Source organism: Anneissia japonica, unplaced genomic scaffold, assembly GCF_011630105.1.
Source record: "Anneissia japonica isolate Jap-2015-1 unplaced genomic scaffold, ASM1163010v1 scaffold665_len1252844_cov201, whole genome shotgun sequence".
Classification (NCBI taxonomy): domain Eukaryota; kingdom Metazoa; phylum Echinodermata; class Crinoidea; order Comatulida; family Comatulidae; genus Anneissia; species Anneissia japonica.
In genome coordinates, this window is record NW_022757135.1 from 847,773 (window position 1) to 861,060 (window position 13,288).

General features: G+C 33.9%; 1 protein-coding gene across 1 annotated transcript in view; it reads right to left on the bottom strand.

Moving 5' to 3' along the window:
• The window catches only part of LOC117124452 (DNA annealing helicase and endonuclease ZRANB3-like), a 78,108-nt gene that overhangs the window by 36,117 nt on the left and 28,703 nt on the right, over positions 1-13,288 (bottom strand). The gene's annotated exons all lie outside the window — the stretch shown is intronic.

Sequence of the window (13,288 nt, forward strand, 5' to 3'; positions counted from 1 at the left end):
AATTATAATGTGTTTGGCTTTCATGTGAAAATTATAACAGCATTTTTCTCATTAACTAAATGTGTATACTAGTCTTCCAATATCTCTTCATATATTTCAGGCAGGAAATTTATGAATTTTTGTAGTAAAACATCTGTAAATATCATTGATTTTTTTTTATCTATACCTTATTAAAAGAATTGATAACTTATGTGGCTCTGCTAAATGAGTAATTCAAAGTTATATTAATTTGATTTTTTAGGCATTGAAATTTATTTTGAGGGTGATTTAAAAAATCTGTTGTGAATGAGGTGACATCTTTTAATTAGCTGACAAAAGAATTGTTGATATGGTTCTTTTGATCTCCGCTATTCCTCGCGTATAAAACGATGGACATGATTTACTGACTTAACTTGAAATATAATACCATATTGAATCATTTTACCATGAAATTTAGGCGATAGATTTAATCCTTCGGGTCCGATGCATCGCGTCCGAGTGTTTGATATTTAATTTAGGCTAGAAAGGTTGCGGAACAGGGATCTAGAGGCTCTAGTTAGAAATATATTTTAAAATAATATTAATTCCATTTCCATTTTTCCTCACCATCTTAAAATCTTAAGATTTAGCTAATAAAGTATAAAAAACTCTTGCTTTATGCTTCATTTGCGTAAAATTGTGCCCTCTATGATCGAATCGGTGAGTATTCCCAATTTCTTTGGAGACAGCTAGTCAGATTTCCATAAAACTTATACATGTTATCGCTGACAGATTTTGGTAATGATGACTGGCCAGTTGGATCTGGAAACCTTCCTAATTGCGTTGGGAATAGCTTGGCAGTGTAACAATTGCAATGAAAAAATTGTTAATGACAGTGATTTTCCTAATTATATAAATTCGTCTGGATGATTTTTGCAAAAATATTTGCTAAACAAGAAAACAAAATTTTATATTTATCTTTATTCCGCTGATAATCTTTAAAAAAATAAGTGCGCAAAACAAGGAATAAAAAGTGTCTTGCCTTAATAAAGCTTGTTTTCAAAAGTCAAACGGACAAACTAGAAAATAGAAACAAAAAATTATTCTGAGATTCTGAAAAAAATGTAATATAGATAATCGCTTTTAACGTGTCTTTAATAAAGATTCAATTTTCAATTTTACGTTTCGGACTACCACTAATGTGAAAATAATGTCAGAAACCTTTGCTAGTGAGAATAACTAATGAGTTGTTTCTCCGTTGACAATCTTTCATTGATGGATTCTCGGTTAAATAATACTAGATCCAGGCTATATTTGGATATATCGCAGGAAATTGCACTAATGTATGAAAATACCAATTCATCTGTCAAGTAATCTAACTCGCAAACTTCACTGTTTAAAACAAGTTGCAGTACACAGAAACATAAATACCAGAGTACCAAGTTAGGTATCTACCAATATACAGATAAGCATTAGATATCAAAGTAGATGCATAGCACCAAACTATCATTTAAAAAAAAATGAATGTGGATTCTACTTTAGGATCTGATGCTTGAAGTCTTAAGTTTAAATTGTGAATGTAATCTGGCCCATATTAAGGGAGTAGAGTGCAGATGGGTGTGTACACATCCCCACCCAAATCCAAAAATGTTCACAATCTACATCGAGAATATACTGAACATGTAATAAAAATTAAAAGCAAATCATAAATCTTTACATTTTAACCTGTAACCTATCATTAAGCCAGAATACAGGCATTAAAGTTGCCATAAGCAATAACAATTGTTTTTTGCACCCCACAACAAACCTTGTGCCATCTTTGGCTAGAAATCCCTTCTTTTTACGGCCGACACCGATCATTTATAAAGGGTAATATTAAAACCGAGCATAAAGCGGTATAAAAATAGCGCATGAAGGTTGTTTTGGCAAAGTCAGTTTGGGTGTGGCTCTCAGCATTAATCAAGAATTCACTTTGGCTCTCCGAACCATTTTCACAGTAAACCAACCCCTGCCCTAAAGTAACAAAAGCAGTATCCAACCGGCTTTGTTTCCTTGATCCCACCAGAGCTTCTAGGTGACCAATATGCCCATGTTCGTCCATTTTTGCAAATCCCTGTAACTCTCCTTCCCCAGTAGCAGCAATCCTAGATATTAGATAGCCCATGTATTGTGTAGGTACGTATTGCATATGTACTGTATTCACATTTTTGTGGATAATCTTCATTGAATTTGGTAAATCCTATAAAAAATATCTAATAAAGTCTACTAGTTAATATTATACAGATATTGCCTGCTTAGAGGTGTAAGAGGCGTAGCGCTCAGGACTGTATTTTCCCTCAGCGCTACGCGCTTCGGGAAAATATAATCCCTCGAAAAAAATATAATTCCCTCAGGGATATCAAATGTTATTATTACACCGATAGAAAAGGCAATATCTGTTATATTACATAGCCAAAAATAGATGCAAATAATTAACTGAACACATTACTTTTTTTTTATTTAACTTTTACACAATATATGTTATATTACATAGCCAAAATACTTCATGTTACCGTCACTTTTTAAAAATGTTTCTGTAGTCCGTAGCGTAGAGTTATCATTGATCGTTTAGCGTACAATTCACCGTTTGCTCTCCTTACCTCAGCGAAGATTGACCGGAGAAATGCGTTGAGCTCCATTGCTGTGAAATTTTCAATGCAAGTAGGCCTAGGCCTAATTGATGATTCCTTGGCCTTACAATATTCACTGAGTAGGCTTACATTAACGGATGAATTCACAAAAAATTTTGTACACCGATAATCCTTTTCGTCAATAACTCTATCCAATTTGTCTTCGTCGAGAGATTTAAACTTAGGCCTATTTGAAGTCGCCATCTTCGAAGCGCTAGGCTTACACATTCACAATTCGTGAGCTATCGACCGTGCACTCGACTAGCATTCACTACGGGCGCAATGCAGGTGTAATACGGTGACGTCAGAGACCGGTCAGTTTTCAAAATTTCCCTGTAGGGAAATATAACATTTCCGATCTTCGTAGCGCTAGTCACGTGATGCCATTTCAACCAATCACGTACTCATATTTACATAGGCTATGTAATATAATGACATGTTTTAAGTACCACATAATATTGTCACTGTCTGCATGTATTTTTAGAATTTCTTACCAATACTCGCAATATGTATGTGATCTATCCAAGTCTCTACAATGGTGATTAGCTTAGCATGGTTCATCGATCCCAGAAAAAAAAATTAACAACACGATGTAAATCAATCTACATTTGAATTGACGAAGCATTAATGACTGTCATTAAGGTTGTTATATATTTATGTACTGTATGGTAATTTAAGGGATTTAAAAGACATCATAAAATACAGATCATATATTTTGGTATTACTTGTAATTTGTAAAATATATCTTTTTCTGCCTGATTAGAAATTTTGTTTTGTTTACAACTGCAAAATTCTAAATCTAACATTATTGGCTTTAACCTACAATACTTTCAATCCATTTTTTTCCCCTTTTAATTTCATTTATTTAAAATTTATACAAAAAAATATATAACTTCAAAGATAAAAACAAAAAAACCCCCCAAAATATCCAAAATGTCAGCTTATTTCAATTCAATCCTTATTGTTGTAGGAGCCATGGGCTATTATCTGCCACAGCAATTAAAACAAATTAAATTAAAACACAAAAATAACATGTATGCCTAAAATTTTTAATGGTAATCCTTAAAAAACAATATAAAAATGGATTCATGTTTTCACAATGAATTATTCATGTTTTCACAATGAATTATAAACAATTAATACTCACCGAAAAAAATAAAAAATTAAAATATATAACAGATATATACAACAGAGAAAAACTATATTATTATATTTTAAACAATTCAGTGCAAATCTTACACCAATATTATACTTTGCTTAATTTCATTATTATTCTAGGCATAACTGTTTTTTTATGTTACACATCTCGAATTTATCGCATCACCATATTCATCTTAAAACCTTAATTCTTGCTTTCATGGTGACTAGAATTCATAATTTGCCATGGCTACTGGCAAGAGCAAATTCTGCCGGATTTAATTTCATTCTATTTATTCATTATATTAAAACTGATTAGACATGAACTAACCACAAGCTTTCTTTCGTGAAGGCGAGCTTCATCAAACAACTGCGTCTATCTCATATTTACCTTTATTTAACATATCAAACATTTATTTTTATGCAAAAGTAATAGAAGTTGATTGATTGATTGAAGTTGTTCTTTAACACTGAATAATGTTAGAGATCACAAGTTTGGAGAAGCCACTTACTGTACAAAACATCTAGTTATTAAAGGTCATAAACACATTTCATTTTATTTTGCTTGTGTGGTAATACCCTTTACAAGCTTACTTCATCAATTGGTAATACTGTACTCATGTTAACATTACAAATTTGGATGGCTAGTTTTCATGAGATTTTGCATGCTCGAGGCAGTGCGGGAGACCGTGCCGATACTCTGGGAATTCCTATAACTTCCAGGAGACTTGGGAATCCAAAAATGTAAACAGTTGCACAATTATCCACCTGTGCTCTTTCGTTTGTTCGTATGAATCACAGGCGAGCTACACAGCCGGTTTTTAATGTAGCTTCCTTCTTAGAAAATTATCGCGTATAATCAATTATAGTTGCTGTTATTGAATGGAACAGTCCTAGGAGGGCCACCGACGAGCAGGTTAATAGCATGATAACCACCCACCCCTCACCCCCCGCCATTTATACTCCTGGGTGATGAGAGGCAAACATAAGTAAAGTGTCTTGCCCAGGGACACAAGCAATGCGATGAGCGTCGGTCTCAAACTCCCAATCAACATCTTACACGCTGCGTCACATGCTACCACACCTGTCATGTAGAAACCTTAAATCAAATTTTATCTATTTTCTCAGCAAATTCTTTAGAAAGAACAATTTTGAAATTATACAGAACATGCTCTACATAGAATAGTTCAGGTTGTCTTTGTGTATGTGGTTAGTTTCTTGATTCTATGTTCATGGTGGGGTAGGGGTTAGTTAGGAATGTATTTTTAGATTGTCTTGCAAGTATTTCTGTATTTTTTGAGTTTATATTTTAATGGAAAAATTTGTTGTTTATAAGCATGCATTATAAAATTATACGTACATCTTCGGCTTTATTGGTTGATTTAAAAAAATGTAATTCACAATATATTTTATGTCAATCGAAGTGGCAATTTTTCACTGTTGGCTTAGAAATAAATATATAAATGTGTAGGGTTGGAGGCCAGGCACGCATATGGTATGTAGAACTTCAGCTCCACATAATCACTGAACCACAAGTTATTACAATTACCATCTATCCAAAACACCATAACTGTCAACAATGCCATTAATATCACCACACTTCAACACTTACTAAACCCCACCAGTCTCATACTGAAATCAATTACCGTTTCATTTATTTTTCTAACAAATTATTAAAAGTAATGGTACCAAGTTCATTCTCGGAAGATCTTCCAGAAGAGAAGCAGATGGAATCTGTTAATTTCTGAACATTAAAAGTCTTGGAATCTAATGAGAGTTTATGCTTCAAGTCTAGAAGGTATCTTTTTGTGTTAGACTCTATTTTACGATTTAATTACAGCCATTATTGGTAGATTTTCACAACTACTCCAAACTCGGTAGAGAAGAACGAGAATTACAAAAAAACAACTGTATTGAACTGAATGTAAAATAATTAATACATTTCTGAACTTCTATTTTATAGTTGCAACTGTTTTGTCAGATTTTTCAAATAATCCAAGTAAAATCCCTGTAAAAAGCTTTCCCAAGGCCAAAAGCCTCGTTATCCTCGTGCAAATTTATCATAAATCAAAGGCGGCTAACATTAACAGTAAAATGATAGCAATGCACAGAAATACAAAAATTAAATAATATTTATTAGTGATGAACAATCCAATTGTTGGATTATGCACCAGTCTACTAAGTACTAGACTGTGCAAGTTATGTGGTCGTTTGTCAGGCTATATCACAGAATTTAAACATGAACTTGAATTTATAGAGATGCCTGGGATAGAATTGAGACAACCTTTTGCTAGCTCTACAGTAAGTTTCTTTGCTTGTAAAGAAGCTGGCAAAAGCTTGTGCCTCAAATAATTTCTTTTTTTCCAAAACATGTTGCTAAACCATTTTCTGAAAAATTGTTGACAAATTCTGTATTTCACTGATTACTGGGAAAAATGTTGACTAACACATTTTTAGTGTTTACTGTATTTCTGTATTTGAACACACCCACTCATTGTGTGCCGATGTTTAAAAGGCATATATTGCTAACTGTTAGCGGTATCCAAATACAGCTAACGGTTAGCGCTAACCGATAGGGCGTTCTCAGGCAGGTGCTAAGGGTTAGCTCCCGATCCGGATACAGGGCTCCCGTAAGAACCAGGCTCATGTAATGTAGCAAAATATGACATATAGCAGCAATAACCTACGATTACTATAGAATGAATGACAGTACTACTGTACTATGTGTGACAGGCAGCTGTGTACAGTATGCTACTGCTCAATTTTGACAATAATCAGCTTTCCTTTATCATATGATTCTTGATTTATACAACTCCTGAGCATCAACATATAAAACAATAATTAATAATGCATTCCGGAAGATCTTGAGAACTTTACAGGATACATAGATATTCTCGAATTTGTATGCTCACAAGCTGTTACATTATAGCATGCTAGAATTAGGTGTGAAATCAGGAATGAGTCTTTCGTATAATCTTAGGTCAAATACTGTATGCTTATTACTAAAAAAGTCAGTGGTCAAGGTTTGGTGATCAAAGAGGGTTTTTTGTTTATTTGTTAATGTTTTATGACATAAGAAATAATGAACCTGTAAAGAAATTAATGTGCTCAGTTAAACATTTCAGTTTAGCTAAAGTGAAGCACCAGATGCATAGTGGCGTACAGTCTTGAGATGGGGGGTGGGTCCATGTTTGGGTGAGGAAGTGCTAGCTCGTAAAATAAGGTGATTAAAGGTGATCTTCAACTATTTCAGCATGATTTTGGGAGCGGAAAGTGGGGGTTATGAGTATTTTTTTTAGGGGTACATCCCCCTGCACCCCCACCTAGATACACCACAGCTGATGCACTGTCCATTATAAGCATAGTTAGATTCTAAAGGTAGCTTCTGCAATTATTATGAACACTATGAAATACAGTAAGTTCTCCAACTGACCATCATTTACTAAATGCTATTATACTTCACAGCTGGGAGCACTGATTAGTTGTCAGTAAATATAGCTGAAAACAGAATAACACATTCTGGGATAATAGATTAACACATACAGCTTTTGTGACCAGTTGTTTATCATCAGCTTAATTTAATGACAATCTTTGGTTTATTTAGTATACAATTACTTTACAGTTAGGGATTTGTTACCATTCCATTGTAAAGATTTTAATTACATCTGAACTTATGATGTTTCATAAGCCTGGCCCCCCAAACAAACAAAAAAATATCATGGCTACTTCCATCAGTCGCTGAATGCGGTAAAAAAGTTGAATGTTTTTTTCTCCAAACTGGATTCAAAATGAAGATTCTGAAGAAATTACAGAAGTAAATTTGTTTTAATAATATTTTATTCGATGAAATAGCTACACTTGACGGATCAAGAGAAGAAAATTGCTAATAATCGAATCGGAATAGGAAGTAGGGGTGGCCTAGCCTAGACTCTCCTGTACATGTCTCGGCGCGACGGTGGTGTCAGCAGCAGTAGTAGTAGTATGATGTGGGCTAGCTAGCTGATCATCAAGCCTAGCCTAGTCTACTATCATGAGTGGCGGATGTCGGCACCAACAACAAACTTCGCCTAGCTTAGCAAGCTGGGCTATCCCACTATCTAGCGTAGGCCTCTTAAAGCTATGCTTGCTTGAACTGTTACATACGACCTTACAATCGTTGACAGTGTTACTATACTACTAATTATATTTTGGACCTTATATTTATTATACGGATGCCTACTCTAGGGCCTAGGCCTAGTGCTACTGTTAGTTACATCAAAGTGTCTGTTCAGGCTGGACTCAGGCTAGGCCACTACTAGTAGTACTACTCTAATACTAGTATTATGCCTGCATAACAATTCCTGGGCTGGCTAAATAGAAATTGGTTTGAAACTGCAGGCCACAACAGAGTATAGAAGATACGCCAGGTTTGGTCTAGAATCAAGATACTCTTACCAATATATTTTTCAATGCAAAGAAGTAAAATGACATAGGTTAGGGTAGATAGGTGCATAATACAGGTTTATTTTTATAATACAAGACAAAAGTATTTGTATACGGTGAAAAGTACTGCTGACTGCATGTTCCTCTTTTTTAAAATTTAGTAGGTAGTAATAATTATGTGTTTGCATAACAACATTAAAATTACAAAAGGAGAACAATGTATGCCTCTATTGTACAACCTGTACACTCACCAATTCTAATAAGCACAGTAAGAAAAGACATAATCAGCATTATTTTATGTGATCCATTTTAATAATTAGTGTTGTTTAGTACCATATCTTCTTGCATGTACTGTAACAAAATGTGTGTTTTCCTTTGGTTTATTAAGGGAAAATTGAAAAGTTAAATGAAATATTTTATTTGATTATAAAGTTAATATTTTCATTTTATTTTTTAAATCAAAATGTTTTGTTCCATATTTCATTAGTTTGTGTATCTTAAATATAAACCTGAGAAAGGCATTTGACACAGTTAACCACACCATTTTATTGGAAAAGTTAAAAAACATAGGTTGTTACATGCTCTACAATGGTTTCAATCGTATCTGTCAAACAGACAACAAAGTGTATCCTTTAATGGCAAAATATCACAACCAATGAATTTACCAGTAGGTGTACCCCAAGGTTCAATTTTAAGCCCTCTCTTTCTTCTTATTTTTATAAACGATCTCTCGCAAGTTATTTCCCATGGTAAAATATCATTGTTTGCTGATGATACCACACTATCTTTTGCTAATAGAAATGTTAATAATATTGAAAAAGCAATGTCAGAGGACATAAAAAAAATTTGTTTGTGGATAAATAAAAATAAATTATGTATAAATATTGAGAAAACTAAAATTATGCTTCTGGACACAAACCGCCGATTATCATATCAAAACTTTAAAATTGATTTAAATGGGAATGAATTAGAAAGAGTTAACAATATAAATGCCTTGGTGTAATTATTTATCTTGGCATGATCATGTTAAGTCTGTATCTAAAAAAGTGTTTGCAACTCTTTCAATCCTAAAGCGTCTAAAACCTTTTATTAAACCAATCTACTTTAAACCAACTTTACCTTTCACTTGTTCAACCACATTTCGAATACTGTAGTACTGTGTGGTCAAAACGCTTTGATAATGATCTTGACAAATTGACCAGACTCCAAGAACGTGGTGCAAGATTAATATTAAATTCAAATATTCTAACACCCTCTAAAGAAATGTTTATGTCACTTGGTTGGTTACATTTAAGTGATATATTTGACCTAAAACGGTCATCTTTAGTATTCAAGTGTTTAAATGACAATGTGCCCGAATACCTTAAATCATATTTCAAACTTACTAATAAAAATCATAATCACTTTTACAAGAAATAGTTGCAAATCACTTTCACTTGACAAATGTAAAACTGAATATTATAAGCATTCTTTTAAATGGCAAGGTGCAAATCTGTTCAACACTTTAAATTATGTAACAAAGTCATCAAGTAATTTAAATGTTTTTAAAAGCAACTTTAAGGCATCATTAGTGTAAGATTAATTATCTTTTATTGTATGTACGTAAATGTGTAAATTTTTAGTTAAGTTTTTGTTGTCTAAAAATATTTTATACCCAGGGCCCCAAGGGAGACCAGTCTCTTTGACTGATTGGGCCACCCTGGTAAAATATTGGGAATAAATAAATAAATAAATAAATAAAAATGATATTTACACTAACTACTCTAATTGTCTCTTGGGTCAATTTTTGGTGAACTTTACAAAGTTATGGAAAGTGTGCTGTAAACTGTACATAATAGTTGTGATAACCATGTGGCTACTATTGAAATAATTATTTTAATAATGATTATTCAAACTGAGTACTGTACATGATAATTAATCTTGTTACAATGCCATTAAATAAAATAAAAATAATGAAGTTGGATAATTTCAGTTTTACTCTTTTTTCTTTCAATGCATGATGCTTAAATTAAAAATGTTCACTGTCATTGTATAATGTAAATGTACATGTAGGTGTTTGGTTACATTACAGTGTTAGCATTATGTAATGTAACAGCTTGAATACCTTTAGACGTAAACCTAAATTTCAGTACAGAATATAGTTTCAACAAAATTTTAAATGCGCAATTTTAAGCGTCCGCCAATCCAAATCGCCACAGTAATAAAAAATTCTGGTTTAAGTACTGTTAATTAGGCCAAAAAAAAAATTGCTATGTTGCCCTTAAATGGAAGAAATTGATATCGTCGGTAAGATATATTTTTTTCTTTTTTTCTCCTTTTTTCGACGACGAAAATATTCACCCCCTTATTTTCACGTAATAGAACAACTATTGTATGACCTAATACAGTACCCCACACAATAATATGGAAAATTTCAAACTAAAATATCAGTCTTGTGTTTCATTTTACGTTCAAACCTAGGCCAAGCACGGCTGCCAAAAATGATGCATGCTGTGTGTTACCGTGTCGCCTAGGAAATGCATTATCATGTGTGTTTGATAAAAATCGTCCACAGAAGCTTACAAATCATTCTGTCACTGCAAAAGATTTAGTGTGGGAGAAGCATAAATTACTTCCCTCCACTCCACGGGAGAAACAGTCATACCCTACAGGCAGCAGACGTGTTATAAGCGGCCAGGCCGACGGAACAATTTTATCCAAGGGGGACCTATTTTAGTGGTTAAAATCGACCCGGTGGACCGATTTTAGCGGGCAAAAGTAGTCTGGCGGACAGACTTTGGCGGCCAAAATTTGTCCGCCGTACCTTTTTTGGTCTGGACCAATTTTGGCATGACAGACAAATTAAAACGGGAACAGGCGCTTGTCTCACAAACACACAGTAAGCAATGAAAAAATTGGGGGGGATATTATACTTGTAAAATGCTAAAACAAAACTTATTTTCTGTACCCCAGTAAAAAATGTAATAATTATTTATTATTTAATATTGCACTATTTTAATGATTTGTGAATTTTTTATTGTCAAGTTTATATTTTTGTAATTTTATATTCAGTCTTTCAATTCAGCATATGCTGCAATAGACTGTTTTGTATGTGAGTTTCATTTTTTTTTTTTTAAAGATACACCCAAATATATAATACTTAAAGGAATCCTATTTCATGTTTGTAGATATGGATTTCTAACTAATGATCACAAATAAAAAACGGATGCATGTACAGTACCGCAGGGACTTTATGCCACTGTGGAAAGCGAGTGAGCCAGCCCTACAGGTGTAAAAGACCAATATTTTAACCAGTAGATTAGATGATTATTGACAACAAACAATCAGCAGACAACTTGAATGGTAACTGTACATAAAAGGTTACAGCACAATTTGATTCCCTATGCTGCAGCACCCATAATTTTCTTAGCTTACAGTACTGTACTTTTATTAATAATAATTAGAAGCGCACCCAACAAACTATCCCGGACTCTACAAACACACAAGGATAAACCACCGGCACAGAGTCAACCAGGAGTTTATCGGATCCCATGCGAATGTGGGAAGGTTTACATTGGTGAAACAGGACGAGATCTTCGTACTAGGCTCAAGGAACATCAAGGCCATGCCAGGAGAGGGGAACAACAAAAATCGTCTATAGTCATGCACTCCCACAGTCAACAACACTGTGTAAATTGGGACAAAGCCGAACTAATAGCCACTGTACCATCGTGGCACTCCAGAAGGACTAGAGAAGCTATAGAAATCCACAAACACAATACTGTACATCAAGATATCGGATTTGTCATTAGCGATATTTGGCTATCCACGTTTAATCGGACCTAGCTAAGCAGCCTCACCATTTCCCGCCTTCTGGAACTATGCCTTTAGTTTATGGTCGTTCCCATCCCCCTTTCCCGCCCTACTGGAACTATACCTTTGTTTGGGTGTTCCCACCCCCTTTGTCTCCGTGAACAATGGCTTTTGTTTTAGCCTTTCACTAGCAGGCTTCTCATTGGTCAGTTTATCCATCCAATCACCATCCAGCCTCTCTACCCAAACATTTAAGTATTTCTCTGTTTGGAGTTTCTGCAAATATTATTCTCCTGAAGACGATTGAAGCAACTCAATCGAAACATCGAGACTTTCTCAACTACAACAGTTTTTTTCAGAACTACTTACGTGGTGTACCGCAAGTTTCAACATATATAATATCAATAATATTACAAAATGTGAATACATAATGCAGATATTTAATGGTAAATAGATTTGTGTACAGTAGATTACGTTCAGTCGAGTGTTTTTAATCGGATTTTTATACGGTAATTACAGGATGATTTGCGTTATGAGACGGATCATCTCTTTTACTAATAGCATTTCGTCAATTCCTTGACCTATTTATTTTTTTATTTCTACCTTTAATCACAATTTGAGTTGTAATAACCATAGTATATTAGCAACTGGCGATTAATTGTATAATATATTTAAAAACTATCAAAGACAAATGTACAATACCACCACAAAAATTAAAATTATAAAATTAACATACTGTACATTTTTCAGTTGTTAAGAACAATCTGATTTTTATATATGTCATAAAGATTTATAAATATAATACGAAATTGCTAGTTTAACTGAATTTAGACATTCCTAAACATGAAAAAATGTAAAATAAGACTAAAATTTGATTTTTTTTTTTTTGCGTTCCACACAAAAAATAAACGCAGATAAATTTTTTATGTTAGCCTATCAACACTGCTAGCTAGCCTTACATCGATTTAGGTTTTGTTATCAGACATAAAAACGACCGGTTAGTAGCCATACTGTGCTTTTCGCAATGACAGCGAAATTTCAGCGTAGGGCCTTAGGCCTAGCCTAGGGCCTAGGCTATTCTGTTTTCTTCCTCATCATGCTTCTCAAAATCAGGTTTTGGCATGTCCTAAGTTTTGGTATGCAAGGTTTTGGAAATTGGAAGTGAGAGCCGAATAATATTCTTTCCTTTGTTGCCCTGAAGAGTTGGTTATTTCGTGACCAAAAATGCCTGGCTACTACTGTATAAGCTAAGCCTAGGGAGACCCCTAGTCTAGGCCTACAAGAAAATCCTGACAACACCAAGTACCGAC